Raw genomic sequence first — 18,697 nt, forward strand, 5'->3', positions numbered from 1 at the left:
GCTGATTCCTCTACTTCCTCTGGAGGCTTCTCTGAGCTCCAGTGTAGTCTGAGACACCTGCTGCGTTTTGTTGCTGCCGGAGTTTGTTAAGATCCTGTGGGAGTTGGGGGGAGGGGGGTGGGTGTCTAGCCAGCTCTAGAGTCTCATTGCACCTACCCTGGCAGGGAGCAGTATCCTAGGTGAAATATTTATAATCACCTGGCCTGGACTAATCTTACTACAGAGGAAGACAAGGGCAGTGGGCACTTCAGGCAATACATTATCTGCCAGATCACCTTCGCTCAAATATTGCCCATTACTTGGCAAATAAAGCAGCAAGCATAGGGCAATCCTGCCCTCTTTACACCTACTCAACTGTTTGGCAGCCCTAATTGTCTCCTTTCACCTGCCAGGTCCATGATTCCCCCTTACAAATAAGAAGTACCTGCTCCCATGTAAGTATCTCTAGGTACCACTATCTATCTCCTCCATCTGACTGCCTTTTCCTCAGTTTGTCTGGACAGCAAAACTCAGGGAAGAGTAGTCTAATTTCCATGCCCTCTCCTCCATTCTGTCCTCCCTCTTCCAGACTTCAGATGCCACTATTCCATGGAACTAACCTTGATAAGTTCACCACTGACCTCCACAATGCTGAATACAGTGATCAATTTTCAGCTCCCATTTTGAACTCTCAGCAGTCTCAGACACAACTGTTTCCTCCCTCCTCCTCGAAACCACTTGAACTGTGGACATCACACTCTCCTGTTTTCCCTCCTGCCCCTCCATCTATCTCTGGGTCTCCGTGGTGTCTCTTATTCTTCACCAGGCTAAGTGTTTCAGGGCCCTTCTGTCCACTCAGTCCTTGGACCTTCCTTCTTCTCTCCACCCTCGCCCTCTCAGAGACCTCCTCCAGGCTCATGAGCTTGGGGCCTGTCTACAGGACGATCACGTCCAAACTGCATCTCTAGGCCTGACTTCCCCACAAGCTCCAGACTTGGCTATGTAGGTGGGTACTTGACATCCTCGCTCACAGCCTGCTTGGCACCTCCATCACAGCCTGTCTAAAACTGAACTTGACTTCCCCTCACCTGCCCATGCTACATTCTCCACATAGCCACAGAGCTTTCCAAAGTGATCACACATGGAATATCCTGGTCATCCAGTGCTTATGATGCTGCCTTTCATGGCTGATGACCCAGGTTCCTTGGAAATGTCACTGTAGTTACTGTGCTTTCCTAATGGTAGTGAGTACACTTGAGGTGTTTACAAGTCATTCAATACCATTTCATCAAGTTCATGCTCTATTGTTTTCTTGATTTAAATGTCTCTTGCGATGGAAAGCTGCTTTCCACCACCATAGCCAGCCACTCTGACCGACTATGATGACAATGTTCTCGCTGGTCCCAGTCCCTGTGCCCTTATTCCTCCCACAGACTCATAAGCCAGAGGGACTGCTGGGTATCTGATTGCACAAGCCAAGGATCAGTGGTGCCAGGCCTTTGCACAAAGCTGTAACACCAATGTAGACTTTGACCACAATATACACTGTGTCCAGATACATATCTTCTCTGGATCTCTGTGTAGTCAGACATCTTATTTGCTGGGGTGTAGAATGATATCATTTCATCAAAGATGGGCACTCTAAAGGACAGAAAAGGTATGAACCTAAAAGAAGCCGAAGATACTAAGAAGAAGTGGCCAGAAAACAAAGATGAACTGTACAGAAAAGATATCCATGACACAGATAGCCTTGATGCTGTGATCACACAACTAGAGCCAAATATCCTGGGCCTTGGGAAGCATCACTACGATCAAAGCTAGTGGAGGTTATGGAAATCCAGCTGAGTTTTTCTTTTTTTCCCCCATTTATTTTTATTAGTTGGAGGCTAAATACTTTACAATATTATAGTGGTTTTTGTCAATGTATGGCAGTTGAGCTTCTTCAAACCCTACAAGATGATACTGTAAAAGTGCTACACTCAATATGCCAGCAAATTTGGAAAACTCAGCCATGGCCACAGCACTGGAAAAGTCAGTTTTCATTCCAATCCCAAAGAAAGGCAAGTCCAAAGAATGTTCAAACAACCACACAATTTCACTCATCTCAAATGCTTTCAAAGAAATACTTGAAATTCTCCAAGCCAGGCTTCAACAGTACATGAACTGTGAACTTCCAGATGTTCAAGCTGGAAATAGAAAAGGCAGAGGAACCAGAGATCAAATTGCCAACATCCGTTGGATCATCAAAAAAGAAAGCCAGTTTCAGAAAAATATCTACTTCTGCTTTATTGACTATGCCAAAACCTTTGACTGTGTGGATGACATTAAACTGTGGCAATTTCTTCAAGAGATGGGAAAACCAGACCACCTGATGGGCTTTCTGAGAAATCTGTATGCAGGTCATGAAGAAACAGCTAGAACAGGAAATGGAACAACAGACGGGTTCTTAATAGGGAAGGAGTATGGCAAGGCTGTATATTGTCACCCCGCTCACTTAACTTATATGCAAAGTACATATCAAACTCCCAGGCTAGATGAAGGACAAGCTGGAATCAAGATTGCCAGGAGAAATATCAATAGCCTCAGATGTGCAGATGGCACCACCCCTATGGCAGAAAGTGCAGAAGAACTAAATAGCCTCCTGATGAAAGTGAAAGAGAGTGAAAAACTTGGCTTAAAACTCAACATTCAGAAAACTAAGAACATGGCATCCAGTCCCATCACTTCATAGCAAAAAGATGGAGAAACAATGGAAACAGTGGCAGGCTTTATTTTGGAGGGCTCCAAAGTCACTGCAGATGGAAATTGCAGCCATGAAATTAAAAGACTGTTGTTCCTTGGAAGAAAAGCTATGACCAACCTAGACAGCATATTAAAAAGCAGAGATGGTACTTTGCTAACCATGGTGTGTCTAGTCAAAGCCATGGTTTTTTCAGTAGTCATGTATGGATGTGAGTTGGACTTTAAAGAAATCTGAGCACCAAACAACTGATACTTTTGAAGTGTGGTGTTGGAGAAGACTCTTGAGACTCCCTTGGACTGCAAGGAAATCTAACAAGTCCACCCTAAAGGAAATCAATCCTGAATATTCACTGGAAGGACTGATGCTGAAACTGATACTCCAATACTTTGGCCACCTGACCCACAGAACAGACTCATTGGAAAAGACGCTGATGCTAGAAAGATTGAAGGAAGGAGGAGAAGTGCACAACACAGAATGAGATATTGGATGGCATCGTCGACTCTATGGACATGAGTTGGAGTAAACTCCCGGAGTTGCAGATGAACTGGGAAGCCTGGGGTGCTGTAGTCCTTGGGCTTGCAAAGAGTTGGACATTACTGAGCAAGTGAACTGAACTGAACTGAGAGTGATATCAGGATATAGTATTGATTTACATTTCCTCATCATGAAGGGTGAACATGACTTTATTCCTTTCATTCTTCCAATTGGAAAATTTATGATCAGAGAAGACAGTGAAATTAGGCAGAGGGAGAAGTTGAACCAAAATAGGTTCTCAAAGAAGTCCTATATGGGGCTAAAGTAGCCAAAGCTGACATTCCACCTGGTCTGTCTTAGGATCAGTTGCCCCTGTGCAGGAAACTCTGAAGCTGGGACCACCCTGCCTTCTTGAAGGTGCATCTAGCAGTCCTTTTCCAGGGTTCTCCCTCAAGACAGGTTGGAAGAGCCACAGAGGAGAGCTGAGACCAGTCTTGTATTGGCCACCTTCCAGCTGTGTGACTTCAGACAATTCCTTCCCTTCCCAGACCTCCTCATGCTACTGGGTATCAGGGACTAAGATGGGGGCCCCTGCTGACCCATATACAGCACTCAGCAGTCCAATGGGGTTCTGTGCCCTTCACCTCACAACCCCCTTACAAGTAAGCAGCCATGGAGCAACCTACGTCCTGGGTAGTGTGGTTCCTGTGTGGACTGAGGACCTGCTTTGTCCACACCTGCCTGTTACTGGTACCTGACAAAGTAACTACAGGGTTGGAGAGTAACTTCTCAGAAACTTTAGAGCAATGTGGCAAAACACTTCTATGTGTATGAAAATAACAAATAAAAACTGGATTTGAGCTTTTGTTTTCTTCATTTCTTTTGTAATTTATATTGTATTTTACAAAAGGATGGTCCTCTTTGGTATCTCAGTGGTAGAGAATCCACCTGCTAATGCAGGAGATGAGGGATCAACATTTGATCAGGAAAATCCCCTAGAGAAGGAAATGGCAACTAAGATCAGTATTTTTGCCTGTGAAATCCCATAGACAAGGAGCCTGATGAGCTATACTTCATGGGATTGCAAAGAGTTGGACAAGACCTACTGCCAAAATGACAAAAGCAATTAAAAATAAATAACTTTGTGGTAGGTTAGAAAAAAGAAATATTACAAAAATATCAACTTTTCACATGACATATTGAGGTAATATTTCCCACTATTCAAGGGAAGTGAATGTAACTCAATAGTGTGGATTCTTAGTGAACCCAAGGACTATACAGACCATGAACTCTCCAGGCCAGAATACTGGAGTGGGTAGCCTTTCTTTTCTCCAGGGGATCTTCTCAACCCAGGGATTGAACCCAGGTCTCCAACAATGCAGGTGGATTCTTTACCAGCTGAGCCACAAGAGAGGCCCACTAATCAAAGGTAACTACAATAAGAACGTCTGACATTTTTACCACCTTGACAGCGAGGTGGCCCTTTTAATCTTGAAGCACTGATATTTACTGATAAGACCAGTGCTTGATGTTCCTCTTGTTAATATTCAGGGCCCCTCATAAAATAGCTGAGAGAAGGAATCTTTCTGCCCATCTATTTCCATCTAACTTTCGCTAAGGATGTAACTTGACAGACGTGGCAACAGTTCAACTTGTAAAAGAAGGAAACACTCAGGTCAGCTCTCTGGTAGGGAGTGAGAAGAAGCTATGGAATTGCAAAAAGGCCACACCTAGTTGGTGATTGATACAAACCCTCTCAGGTCATTTAAAACCATTTCCCGGCATTTATAAAAAGAGCAGATGAGGGAGAGCTGGCATTAATTGGATCCTCAGTTTTGGATGAACATTTATAGATGAAGATGGGAGGGAATAAGTGTTGTGAGGGGACATTTAGCCAGCCGGGGGGTCAAGTGTGTGGGGCGTATAAACAGTTGATGCCATTGGTGCTTTCAGAATATTTTTCTGCCAAGATTGAGGACACAGAAGGTCAGGTGAGAGCTGGACACCTGGACAGACAGGTTTCATAATGGAACCAGAATTCTCAAAAGGTCCTTACCTCTGTTATGAACCTAACCTCTATGAGGAGGTCACTGTTAGTTACACTGAGATACTACACGTGGAGCATCCACCCAGAGCCCAGCCCAGTAGGTGCTCACTAGCAAGTTGCTCAGGCAGCTGACTCTGCCCTGCTGTGCGGTCACTAAGACAGATGCTCAGTCCATCCTGAGGCATCCACTGTCCTCCTATCTGTTCCATGACTCGCTTCAACTCAAGTACCTTGGAGGCCTCCTCCTTACCTGATGATGAATTCCTAACCCTTGGACAGGACCACAGTCTCCCAGACACAAGGCAGTGTTTCTCAAGAACCCTGTCTACACTGCCCACTACCATCTCCATAGATGTTTGCTTCCCAAAGGTCTAAACCTTAGCTTCGTTTCCAAATCCTCACTTTCACCCTGAATCTTACCAGGAAATCTCATCCACCTGTGCTCTGACCGCTCCCTCCTCTCTGCCTTGGCTCTCTCACAGCTCCCACACTCCCACCTCTCTTATCTCCTGACCCTAGCAAAGTTCATTCCACAGGAGAGGGTGAGGCTTGACCAGCCAACGTGATTGCAGACGGATCTGTGCTGATAGACCCACTGTCAGCTATCATGTCATTACCATCCAGGAGTGTCACCAGGTTAGACCCCAGCAGGTCCTTTGTCCCCTGTGGGTCATGATGACTGAGAACTTGTTCCAGGTCACCAGCTGCCTGATTTCAGGAGGAGACTCCAGCTCTGCCCAAACCTGAGGTCCTCTGAGTCTCTACCTGACAGCTCCTGTGCTCCTTGGACTGCTTGAATCAGCCTGTGTGTTGGTGGGAGATCTTCCTCTGAGGGCTAGTCCCTTCGGGCAGGCTGGGGACACAGAGGGCTGTCAGGAAGCAGGTGCTGTGTAGTATTGGACCCTTGTTGTGCAGCTCCTGGCTTTCTGTATCCATGGGGATGCCGACTGCATAACAAACATCCCACAATCAGTGCTTAACACATTAAAGCACATCTTTGTTCACATAAGAGCCAGTGCGGATATAACTATTGCAGTCCTCACTAGGCAGCACTCTCCGAGTTCACGCTCTCTGCTTCCTTTTCGTGCAACTCAAAGTGGTGGTGGATGAGGGGATCTCCTTCCCTCTGGCCCTGCCAGTTTCTCCCCATCCTTCATCCCCCATCGAGGTGCCCTATGTCTGATTCTCACCTTGTACTGCGTCCCAGCCAGGCCTGGAATCACAACCATGATTCCTGCCTCTGACCTGTGCTCACAACTTTGCCCCACATGGGGCTCTGCTGTGTGGATATCTCAGCCTTTGTCCTCCCGGCAGACTGCCTGCAGCAGCACCCACAGCATTGGAGTGGCCTAGTCTATTCTCTGAGGGCTCATGGGCTATCACTGTGGTAATGCTGGCAAGATGCCTCCAGTGACATCACCTCCAGGTGTCACATCACCCTATGGAGTGTGAATTGGACTTAGGGTCTCGAATCCAACTGAGAGAATACAGTAGAATTGATGCCAAGTGCCTCAGAGTTTAGGGAGTAGAAGGTGTCTGCTGCTCTCTAACACCCTCTTTCTCACCCTCTGTCTCTCCTTCATGACTGACTTGCTCTGGAGAAGTCTGGTGAGTGGCAACTGCCAGGTAATTGACAAGCCCAGAAGTAGGGCGCTCATCTTCTGCCAGAAGCTTTGTGAGTGAGCTTCAGAGTGGGTCCTCCAGCCCAAATCAAGGCTCTGGTCCTCCCACACTAGAACAGGATGGCTGCCTCCTCATGAATGAACTGAGTGGGAAGCCTCAGTTGCTCCCAATGCCCAGGGTACATCCATTAATGCTCATGGTCGTTCACCACAAGCGAGCCCACAAATTGATTCACTGACTGTGATCAGGAGAGTGAGTTGGGAGAGCAGAATCTTGGAATTGAGGAGGGGTGTAGATGTGATATGGCAAAGGTCGTGACATTCGTTGGCCAATTTAACGAGGCAAGGTGTCCAAGGAAAAAGATCAGCAGGTCCCAGAACACCGTAGGTGAAAGCAGGAGGTCATAGAAGAATCACCCAGCTACCCAGAGAAATGAAGGCATAATAACTCCATGCTGCCTTCAGACACTAAGGTCTGCAGTGGTTTCATACCCAAGAAAAGGAAATTGTAGTGGGCAGGAATTTATCTCCTTGGCGAATCTTGCCTTGCTTTCATGGTCGTGCCCACCTGCCACCTCCTCGGTCTTCCCTCGTGGAAACTGCCACTCGCCATCTCAAACCTTTTGCTCTTGATACCCGCTTCTCTGAGGAACCTATATCACCCGCCTGATCATGTCAGAGCAGGCCATCATGAGATGCTCGGTACATAAACGACCTGACTTCTAATTACACCAGACTGCCAACATTTCCTAGTGGCTCAGATGGTAAAGAATACACCTGCAATGCAGGAGATTTGAGTTCAATCCCTGGGTTGGTAAGATCCCCTGGAGAAGGAACAGCTACCCACTCCAGTATTCTGGCCTGGAGAAGTTCATGGAGAGAGGAATCTGACAGGCTGTAGTCCATGGGTCTGAAAGAGTTGGACATGCCTGAGCGACTTTCACTTTCCCACCCTTCCTCACAAGATGTAGAATGGTTCATTATTTCATTAAATCTATTCCACTCCTAAGATTCGAGGTGCACATTATGATGCTTGTTCCTCTGATAACAAAATGGAAGTTTTGAGGGGATGTGACTTGCACGTGGTCCATGATAAGGTTTAGTCAGGCTTGGATGCATCTTCACATCCTTGAGATGGCCCATATTCATATTATTGGTGTTGCTAGCTTCTGTTGGAAGAAAAACTATTTTCACACAAAGCTGTTAGGACTCACAGTACTGGCCCTATGTTCCCATCCTGTCCCCTCCCTTATGATGTGTGTCGCTGACCAGCAGCCCAGAATACCTCTCATCAGAGGCATATCCTCGTCTTCTCTGCTTGCAGAGACACAGAACCATTCACTCCTCATGTTCCTTCTCTTCCTGGTCTGCCCTGTGTCTGTACATAGCCTCCCTCTTGTCTGCCACAGAACAGGGCAGAGGTGGTAGTTTGGAGCTGACTGGTCAGGGAGGAAGAGGCAATATGCTCTTTGTGGCCCACTGGATCCACCATGTGGGAAGGGGAAACATGGCCGCAGGGCCGCAGGGCCAGGCTCGGATTAAATGGGAGGCTTTGTTCAGTGTTCCCCGTTGGGAGGTATGGTGGAAGAAGAGAAGAAGGCTGAAACAGAATCCTTCCATTGATAAACTGACATTGATGGACCTCCCTTTTGTGTCAAGCTCAGGGTTGAAGTTACAAAGGATGAGTAGGGGCTTTCTCGTGGAGCTCTCAACTCATGTGACATCAGAGCTGAGGGCAGAGATCACCTTAGTCACTCAGGAAAACAGAGACTCAGAAGAAGGGTGAATAGGTATGCTCTTGGTCATTTAGCCAGTGAGAGAGCTGAAGTCTCCTTCGCCACCTCATGGGCCTCTCTGGCTGCCAGCCTGGGCTCAGACGACTCAGAAACTCAAAGGTGCCTGGTTGAATCTGGAGGTTTTGGCTGGAGGAGCTTGTAGGAGTAATCCTTGGACTTGCTGGTGGCTTCTGTGCTGTCACTGAAGGCAGAGGAGGAAAAACCTGCTCACTGGAGCTGCTCTTTGTCCTGCTCATTGAGTGACAGGATCACAAAGGACACAGACACAGACATCATTCTCTCCCAGCTTCTCTCCCATTTCTCAGGTGGGCAGACGTGAAGAGGACCCATTACAGAGGAGGCACAGCAGGAGAGGAAATCACTGATGCCAGAGTCTGGTCTCCTCTCCCAGGAGCCAGCGGTGACCTGGGGCCTGACATGGAGTAGAGCTGCAGAAGTGAGGGAAGGCTCTGGAGATGTGTTCAACAGACAGCTCCAGGATGCCTTCTGGGATCACAGCACATCCCTCCATCCACCCCTTATGTCAGCCCTGCATTTTGGAGGAGCCCCTCCTCTTGGTGGCTTTCAGCTGATCTCCAAGTGTTGGTCTCTGGGGATGGTGTACTTGAGCTTGTGGGCTTCGAAGAGATTTTCCCAGCTCTTTCATGTAGCGCTGGTGAAACCTGTCCACCTCCTCCTGGGAGGGATGTGGTGTCCTCTGCACCTCGATGGGCTTCCCACTGCAAGACACAGAGGTGCGTGCTGGCTCAGAGCCAGAACCACTGAATGCACAGGGACCTTGGTCATCTGAGCAGGTGAGCACTCTAAATCCTTCCCTTTCCATTCTATTTTGTGCCATGGATTCTAAGATGTTACCTCAGCTACAAGAGTCTGTATATCAACAGCACAGCCAGCAGGTATGCATGTCTTATTTCTTATGTTATCCTATCAATCCTATAGGGATATAGCCTGGTATTATTCCTGTTGGACAGCTGAGGAAATGAGACCCAGGAGGGTTAAATAACTTGTTCAAGGTCACATAGCCAGGAAAAGATCAGTACCAGGGTGTAAGACCTGGGGATGGGCTCATAGCCTCAGGGAAAATTGGATCTGGAATCTCAGAGGCCATGATTGGAAGACACTGTGTCTGTGTGAAGAGGTGGATCAGACAGCAGCTGACATGTCTTCTTCTCTTGGGAATGTTCCTGAGGCAGCAGCACTGTAAACATTCATTAGAATATTACCACATAATGCAAACAAAGTTTGGTTAGAGGGGTTTGGCTGTATTCAACTAAGAAATGACTGGGTGAGTGGAGATGAACAGCTCTCTTAGTTCTCCCATTAGAACCTAGTTGAAGGTCAAGACGAAAGCAAATAGTTGAAAGACAGTGCTAAGTCTATGGACTAAGCCGAAGTCCATTATTTACAAAGAAATCCCTTTGGCTCTCCTTCAGAGACTGCTGATTGCTACTTTACACAGGGATCTGACAGAGCTGCCATGGCGTCGTATCCACCTTTGCCAGTTACTGTCATTGGACCCTGTGGTCAGAATTAAACCCTCGTTGCCTTGCATAATAAAAAGGCAAATAGTCTTATCAAACCTCAACCTTGTTACCAAAGGCAGGGTGACCTCTTGGAATGCTGGGTGATCTCTCTGTGGATCTAGGTTTGCAATCAATAAAATGGGGATGAGAGTCCTATTCACAAGTTGGGAAAAATAAGCTGCTGCATTATCTTTGCATATATATATTGCATATATTTGCTGAGGGCTCAGCACAGTGTCTGACACACTGCAGTGTCTCAGTAATGAGTAGTGGCTACTTACCTTTGTGTCCTTGTTACTCTTCTCATTCCAGACTGCCTTTCATAGGGTTGCTTGCCTGTGTGTCTGTTTCACACACCAGAAAGTGTCCTCCACAATGTCAAGGGTGTACTGATCCATGTCCCCTTGCAGCACAAGCTCAGGCCTCTTACTCTATAACACCTCCCCTTCCCAGTCCGGATCTAGGCTCACCCACAGTGGTGATGGCTGGGCGGTAGGGCATAAGACCAGAGCTGTACTGGAAGACTCCACGGTCATAGAGGAGAGGGATGGAGCCTTTAGTGCTCTTGTGAAGTCAGTCCTGGAACCACTGCAATCAGGAACCAGGAGAGTTCTCAACCTGGTCATGTATGTCATTCTCCCCAAAGGAGAAGATCGGCACCAGAGCTGCCCTAGAGGGAGACAGGAGAGAGGGCATGTGGAGGGGCAAGAAGGCACAAGCTGGTCCCCTAGCCTCCTGAAGAGACCTAGTGATCAGGAACTGGAGCAGAGGACAGAGCCCTGGGACAAATTAGAAGACCTTGGGTGTCTCACAGACCTGCCTCGGCCTTCTTTTATAACTTCAAGTGGTTCATGGCTCTTTTCAGGGCCAATGACTGGCACTCGGACTTTTTCTGAGGCCATGCTCTCTCTGCTTGCCACAAGATAGGCCGCTGAGTCTGAGACAAAGTGTTGGGACGAGGAAAGGACTTTATTCGGAGTGGATGACCAAGAAGACGGCAGGCTAGTGTCTCCAAATAACCATCCTGAAGGGCCAGGTTGCCAAGTTCTTTATGGATCATCGATTGGGATATAGGTGAAGAAACAAACTAAGAAGACGATATGATCCTTGCAAATGTCTAATAGAATGGTGAGCCTCAGGCAGAGGAATGTGTTAGTTTCACTTCCTTAGTCCTCTACAGGAGGGCAGCTCACGTTATCTTCCTTAGGCAGTTGGTAAAAACTCCAGTGGCGAGGACCCCATGAGGGTGGAAGCCAGCGAGGTAGTTCCGGGAGGGGTCCAGTTCAGCGGTCTTCACCAGCTGTAGGGACAGCAATCTGGTGAACCAGGGCTGCACCTACTCACCCCCCACCCCTGCTCCGGTCACCCTGTTACGTTTCTGTGCTGACCTCCCCTATGTTTCCCCTGTGCCCAAGTGCTTTCAATCCCATGTGAGTGTCCTGTGATGAGAGATGACCTGTCTGAGGATCCTGTCCCTAGTGCAAGCATGGAGCAGAAGAAATGCTCTGGGAGACTATGGAATGAAGAGGGGGAGAACAGACCCACGAATGGATGAGGCCAATGCCCCCTGCCAGGGAAGGAAGATCCCTGCCCAAGGCAGAGGTAGGACTCCTGGGAAGAAGACTGGAGACAAGCCAATGTCCTATGTGGAGGGAGACCTTGTCCCAGGCAGACCCTGACTAGAAGGAAGGAGCCAGCACAGAAGGGAGTGAGCCTCTCACCAAGTTTTGTGGCATCTGGAGTTCCATCCTGCGTAACGAGCTGGATCCCTGAGTCCCTGTGATTCAGTATAAGAGACCCCAGGGTGCTGAAGGTAGAGGTTGGGAGCAGGGCCATGAAGTCTCTAGTGATGCCTGCAGGTGTGGTTGGACAGGGGTCAGGGAGGTGTCCTGTCAAGTCTGCAACACTTCCTGACACCAGGTCACAGCCTGCCCGCAGCACTGCAGCCCTGCTCAGGCCTTGGCCTGGGTAGGCACTGCTTTCCTGGACAATGAACTCTTACACAGAACCCAGCTCCTGAACTGATCTTCAGGATGAGAGGGACTCAACTGTCCTCGGGTAAACACTGCCTGATTCTCCAGTGTTACCTCTGTGGGAAGCCCACTGGGTGCATTTAGAAAGTTCCAGTGCTCAACAGTACTCTGCTAAATTCTCTAGAAACTCTGCCATTAGGCCCTAGCTGGTAGAATCACAGCATAAAGGCTTGTGATGTGAAGTAGCCCGAGCAGAGTTTTTAGGACAAGGAATGGTGCTTGCTTGCCTTCAAGCCAGGAGCCACTGTTGCTACAACAGACAATCGGCCTTGAAAGGAATTCAGGATGGAGAAAAATAGGATACTGGTCACAGAGAGTGAGCATGCACATCACAGGAATAGTTGCAGTGAGCCCAGATTTTGTATCTCCCCATATATAGAAAAACATGAAAATCCTTAACTGGAGATGTCTGCTTTTGGACTGGCAGTAATCTTTTGATGTTTAGCTACATGGGTTGTTTTGTTTTCTTTTCTTTTTGCAACAAAGCCCCATAAGTACTGACTTCACCCTTCCCTTTTAGAACAGCTCCTCAGATTTCTGAGACACTATCTCTGAATACAGTCCTCAGTAAGGCCTCAGAACAACACACCTGACAACTTTAAGGTTGTACACTTGTTTTCAGTAGATAGCAGAGACTCCCTGAAACCCCTATCCACTGCCAACCAGAGATCCCTGCAGGGCCTGCTCTGTTAAGGTATGTGGATGACTTAGAAATTGTCCTGGGAGGTGACAAGACTCCAGAAACTGTGAGCCGCAACACCTCCTGCAGGCCTCAGTCCAGGAAAGGGAGGTGAAAGTGCATGTCATCCCTTCCTCTGCTGGCCGCTTGGTGGTACTGCCCGCTGTCTGCAGCTGCTGTTGCCACAGGACTGCAGTGGCCTACAATCCTGAACACTGTGCTCCTGAAATTTCTGCAAATATGTTTCCCACAATATCAATAGTGTCCAATGTGAGAAATCCTCAGTAGGGACAGAACAGACATAGTTAAACCGGCACCAAAAAGCTCAGCAGTGTTTTTCTGCCAGATGTGCAAAGGACAACAGTTCCAGGGGTGATAGGAGAGCCAAATGCTGTCCTTAGAAGCCCCAGGATCACCTGATGTCTCATGGAATCCACACAATCCAAAGATGTATGTGGCAGCATTTGTACTTTACACATGAAGAAATTGAAGCTCATAGAGCATGTGTAACTCACGTAAGGTCATACAACTGGCATGTTGCAGACCCGTGTTAGAACGTATGTCCACTCCCAGAGGTGACACCACTTACATCCTTCTCTCCTGTGTCCAAAGAGGGCCATCTGTCCCTGTCTGGCTCCGCTCTGTGCCCTCATTCCCTTACTCTCCTTTGCCCCTATAGATAATTAACTATCACAACTGCTTACATCCAAGGAATTAGCCTGTTTGGGATTCAGAATGGAGCAAAAGTCGGTTCACTAAAATTCAGGGGCCTTCATCTCTAAGGGTTGATCCTTGGTCCAGAGTTCAGTGAACAAAATGGACATGAGGTGTCATGAGCCAGAGATCAGAGATTAAGAGATAGGCTGAAGGGGATAATTGGACTCCTTAGTGGATCCCTGAGGAAACTATGATTCAGAGTGAGCAAAGCTCTGTCCAAGGATACATAACATATAAAACACACAGGGGCAGGATGCATCCTGAGGGCTCTCTGCTCTGTGTCTATTCTCAGAGCCAATGCACACACTTTAAAAGCAGTAAAAGAACCTGCTCTATATCCTTGCTCACATCTTCTTCCCTCTGAGGGTATCAGTATCATCATCTGATAAAGTGTCAGCCAGATGCTCTAAAAATCTTGTTTCCATTATGGATTCTTTCACCCCAAACTTAGACTATCGAGGGATTTTTACCTATAAGATACAAAAGTGTGCTGCACTACAAGGCCAGCTGGGTTCCTCAAATCCCATTCATTCATCAGTTGTCACAGTGGCCTCACCTCACTGAAGTCAGACAACCATAGTCAGACAAAAGCTGATTCTTCCCCTAGCCACATAGCAGTAGAAGCCTGTCTCCTGCTCCCGGCCCAGTATTCTCCTCACTGCACACAGGGTCAGACATCCCCATGGACAAATGAGGACTGTGGTCCTTACCAATCCCTAGTCAGCCCCATACTCACCAAGGTGGGGAAATAGTCCTTCATGTACTTCCATATGGTCCAGCGCCTTATGAAAGCAGTCTGCCTGCCCCTTGCCATGGCGTATCTCGATCCAGGTACCACCAGATCATGCACAAGATACTGATCATCCAGAATCTTGTGAACAGTAGGCCAATGAATACTATGCTGCAGACCAAGTCTGGATAGGGATGTAGGAACCATTACTGGTCAGAGATGTGAAGGAACGAGCTCTCCCCATATACCCAGCTCTAGCAGCACTGTCCTTTCCAGCCCTCCTCCTAGGAGGAAGCGATCAGCTTCCCAAGGTTTGGAAAAGGAGAGCATGCTGTCAACACCACCAGCATCACATTGAGAGCCTGGATTTGAAACCAGTTGGCCTATTTCAAACTCGCATTTTCCCACTACACCAGATTGCTTACTCATTTGGGTCTTCCCTCTACAACTCCAACTGCTTTTCAGTCTGTATTCACCAAATTCTCAATAAGTGCCTAATGGAGATGTGACTGGATGAACTCTTTCTGGTATACAGTCTTTAACTCCCCACAGAAAAGGTATTCTTTCTACCCAGCCCACTTCCTGTCTACTCCCAACTCATCTTTCCATAGATAAATCCCACCACATTTCCCCTTTAGTTAAAGTCCCCCCATGACTTCTTATAACTTTGACACTCAGCTCAAGCAGCTCAGCTGAGCTCAAGCTCCCCACTGGTGGCCCAATCCCCCTCTTGTTCCAGTCTCACTCACCACATGCACCTCATGATCCAGCTACTCTAAGCCGCTCAGCTGTTACAACTCCCAAGTCTTTAGTTTTGCTGAGCTCTTTCCGTTGCTGCCAGGCCCTGTCCTGCTGAAGGAAGGAGGGAGGAAGAGGGCATTTCGTGCCTGGTCCATTCATCAGGACTGCAGCAGGGCTAGAAACAGCTCCAGTGAGCAATTCCTACCAAACTTATGATTCTGAGTCCTGTCACAGGCTAATCCTGGTTTTGACTCAGGGTCAGGTGGTCTTTGGGACTGTCTTTAATCTGATGATAATTGAGCCTCACTGTTACAGAATATTGTATCTTCTCCATTCCATTCCCTCCACTCAACATACTTTGTTCATACTCATAAAGAAGTTCATCCCCCACCTGTAGTCTATTTGAAAGTAGGGTAAACTAGGACTGTCATTCATGTCCGAATTCCTGGAGGAGTGGACTTCTGACCCAGTCTGAATAGTGCATGTGTGGGTGCTAAGTTGCTTCAGTGGTATTTGACTCTTTGCAACCCTGTGGACTGTAGACCTCCAGGCTCCACTGTTCATGGGATACTCCAGGCAAGAATACTGGAGTTAGTTTCCATGCTCTCCTCTAGGGGATCTTCCAGACCCAGGGATCAAAACCACATCTCCTGTGGCTCCTGCATTGCAGGCAGTTTCTTTAGTGCTGAGGCACAGGGGAAGCCTAGTCTGAACAGAAGCAAAATGCATCAATCCAAGTAGGCTGGGGCTCACAGAGGCTCGCTTTCTGCAGAGCACCTACAGCGTGTCGGGTGCTGGTGTTGTGTAACTGCAGCCATGGACAACGGACAGGAATTCCTGCCCTCCTGGTGCTGGCTTCAGAGTTGTGTTTGGAGCACTTTGTTTTGTCTTTCCAATTTTAACGATAGTAATATATGTGTAACATATACTTGTCATCGATATGACTCTTTGATATTTTTTTTTAAGTTTTCATTACAGTATAGTTCTTGTACATGTTGTATTAGTTTCAGTTGTATAGGAAAGTAGACCTGTTAAACTCATACACATATTGACTCTGGATTTGTTTTTTTTTTTTTTTCTTAATTCCTTTCCTATACAGATCATTACAGAGCACTGAGTAGAGATCCCTGTGCTATATAGCAGCTTCTTATTGTTATCTGTTATATATACAGTAGTGTTATTTGTCAATCCAAATTTCCCATTTAATCCTTCCCCCTTATCCCCTGGTAACCATCGGTTTCTTCCTACTTCTGTTTTGTAAATAAGTACATCTGTACCTCTTTTTTGATTCTGCATATAAGTGATATCATGTAATATTTGTCTTTCTTGGCTATCTTCACTCAGTTTGACAATGGCTAGGTCCACACATGTTACTGAAAATGGTGTAAATATGTTGCTTTTTATGACTGAGTAATATTCCATTGCCTGTATTGTTGAATCTTCTTTATGCATTACTCTAATGGATATTTAGGTGGCTTCCATGTCCTAGCGTGTCAGGAAGCATTTAACAGCATTCAGAAAACTAAGTAAACAGCATCTGGTCCCATCACTTCATGGCAAATAGATGGGGAAACAGTGGAAACAGTGACTGATTTATTTAAGGGGGCTCCAAAATCCCTGTAGATGGTGCCTCCAGCCATCAAATTAAAAGAACTCTAACTCCTTGGGAGGAAAGTTAAGACCAAGATAGACAACATATTAAAAAGCAGAGATATTACTTTGCCAACAAAGGTCCATCTAGTCAAGGCTATGGTTTTTCCAGCAGTCATGTATGGATGTGAGAGTTGGACCATAAAGAAAGTTGAGCGCTGAAGAATTGATGCTTTTGAACTGTGGTGTTGGAGAAGACACTTGAGAGTCCCCTGGACTGCAAGGAGATCCAATCAGTCCATCCTAAAGGAAATCAGTGCTGAATGTCCTTTGGAAGGACTGATATTGAAGTTGAAACTCGAATACTTTGGCCACCTGATGCAAAGAACTGACTCATTTCTAAAGACCCTGATGCTGGAAAGACTGAAGGCAGAAGGAGAAGGGGGCAACAGAGTATTCGATGGTTGGATGGCATCACCAACTCAATGGACATGAGTTTGAGTAAACCTCGGGAGTTGGTGACGAACAGGGAGGCCTGGCATGCTGAAGTCCATGGAGTTGCATTGAGTCTGACATGTCTGAGTGACTGAACTGATCTAAACTACCTTCCTGCGTGAGTGTGTGAATTATAGAGAAGAGGAAAGAAACACATTAAACAAGTAACCCACCGGAAAGTATTTGCTGCTGGACCCTGAGTCTTCAGTAACATGTCCTTGTTGACCTTTCAGGGCACATCTTCACCCTCCTCAAACAACTGTACTAGGCCAGCATGAATCATCTCTTCACTATATGTGCAACGTTTACTGGCCTCCTGGGAATTCTTACCTTCCTGAAGGCCTGTACATTCTGCCTGGTAGATTCATCTCCTAATATCTTTGGAAGAGAGCCCCTTCTCTCCACCCACTGCCTGCCTCTCTAGTCCAGGGTAAGTAATCTTTTTCAAAGAGCCAGATTGTAAGTATTTCAGGCACTGAGGCTCAAGAGGCAACTTGGAGGATATTGCATAGGCACAGAGTCATTTAAAATGCAAGCATTTAATATGCAAAAGCCCATAGACTTCAGACAAGGGGAAACCAGAAGGTTGATGATACAGCTCCAAGTTACCTCACCACCAAGCAATCAGACGATTCTCTAGGAGTTGATCATGCACCCAGCATCTCTGCATCACCCAGTCTCTAAACACCGATCCCTGATAATCAAAGGGATTTCAGGAAGTTTGAGCCTTCATTCCCTGGACTCCTTCCTTGGTCCCTGCAAAAATGACTGCACTCTCTTTCCCTGAAAGCCAATCTCAGTATAGGAGATTTACTTTGTTTCCACAAACAGACTCAAATCTTATTTCCTAACAATAGTCCCCTGTCATCTGTCTCCCCCAACATCGCAACACAGAAGATCCCTAAATAACAGCTAGTCACCAACAGAGTGGGCCTTGTCACTCCTGTACCTAGAGTTCTCCTGGGGATCCCCTTTGCCCTTAAGATAAGGAACAAGGGACAAGCTACCGTTCTTGGCATCAGAGGGTCCAGATGCCTTTTCTCAGCTGCCCTCCTTCTAGCTCCAGGCCCAAGGTAACTTGCTTCTCTGTCTGGCCCTGTACACTCCCACATGCCAGGCTAGGCTGAGGTGGACACGGACAGTCAGACAATTCCTGCTGGCAAAACTCCCCTAAGGCCATGTGAACAAGATGTTCCTCATTCCAAGTGATCCCCAGAAACTAGGTTCAGCATCCACCTTAGGACCTGTATCTTTCTCCCTTCAATGTACCATGTGCACCTGAAGTGGCAGGTGCCCATGGCCTCCCAAATCCATCTCAGCTTTCCTTATTCAGGGCCAAGTAAGAGAAGATCAACTGCAGGACCGCGAAGGTCTGCAGCCTGCGTTCCAGTGGCACAAGCAAAGGTGCAAACTCCACCATGCTGATTCCTCTGCTTCCTCTGGAGGCTTCTCTGAGCTCCAGTGTGGTCTGAGACACCTGCTAGATTTTGTTGCTGCCAAAGCTTGTTAAGCTTTTGTGGGAGTTGGG

The 18,697-nt window shown here is 47.2% G+C and overlaps 1 pseudogene; it reads right to left on the reverse strand.

Annotated features, from left to right (window-relative positions):
• Window positions 1-8,754: 8,754 nt before the first annotated feature.
• On the reverse strand, window positions 8,755-18,589 carry LOC136175747 (2-acylglycerol O-acyltransferase 2-like; annotated as a pseudogene).
• Between the last annotated feature and the right edge of the window lie 108 nt (window positions 18,590-18,697).

Source organism: Muntiacus reevesi, chromosome 9 (assembly GCF_963930625.1).
Source record: "Muntiacus reevesi chromosome 9, mMunRee1.1, whole genome shotgun sequence".
NCBI classification, from domain to species: domain Eukaryota; kingdom Metazoa; phylum Chordata; class Mammalia; order Artiodactyla; family Cervidae; genus Muntiacus; species Muntiacus reevesi.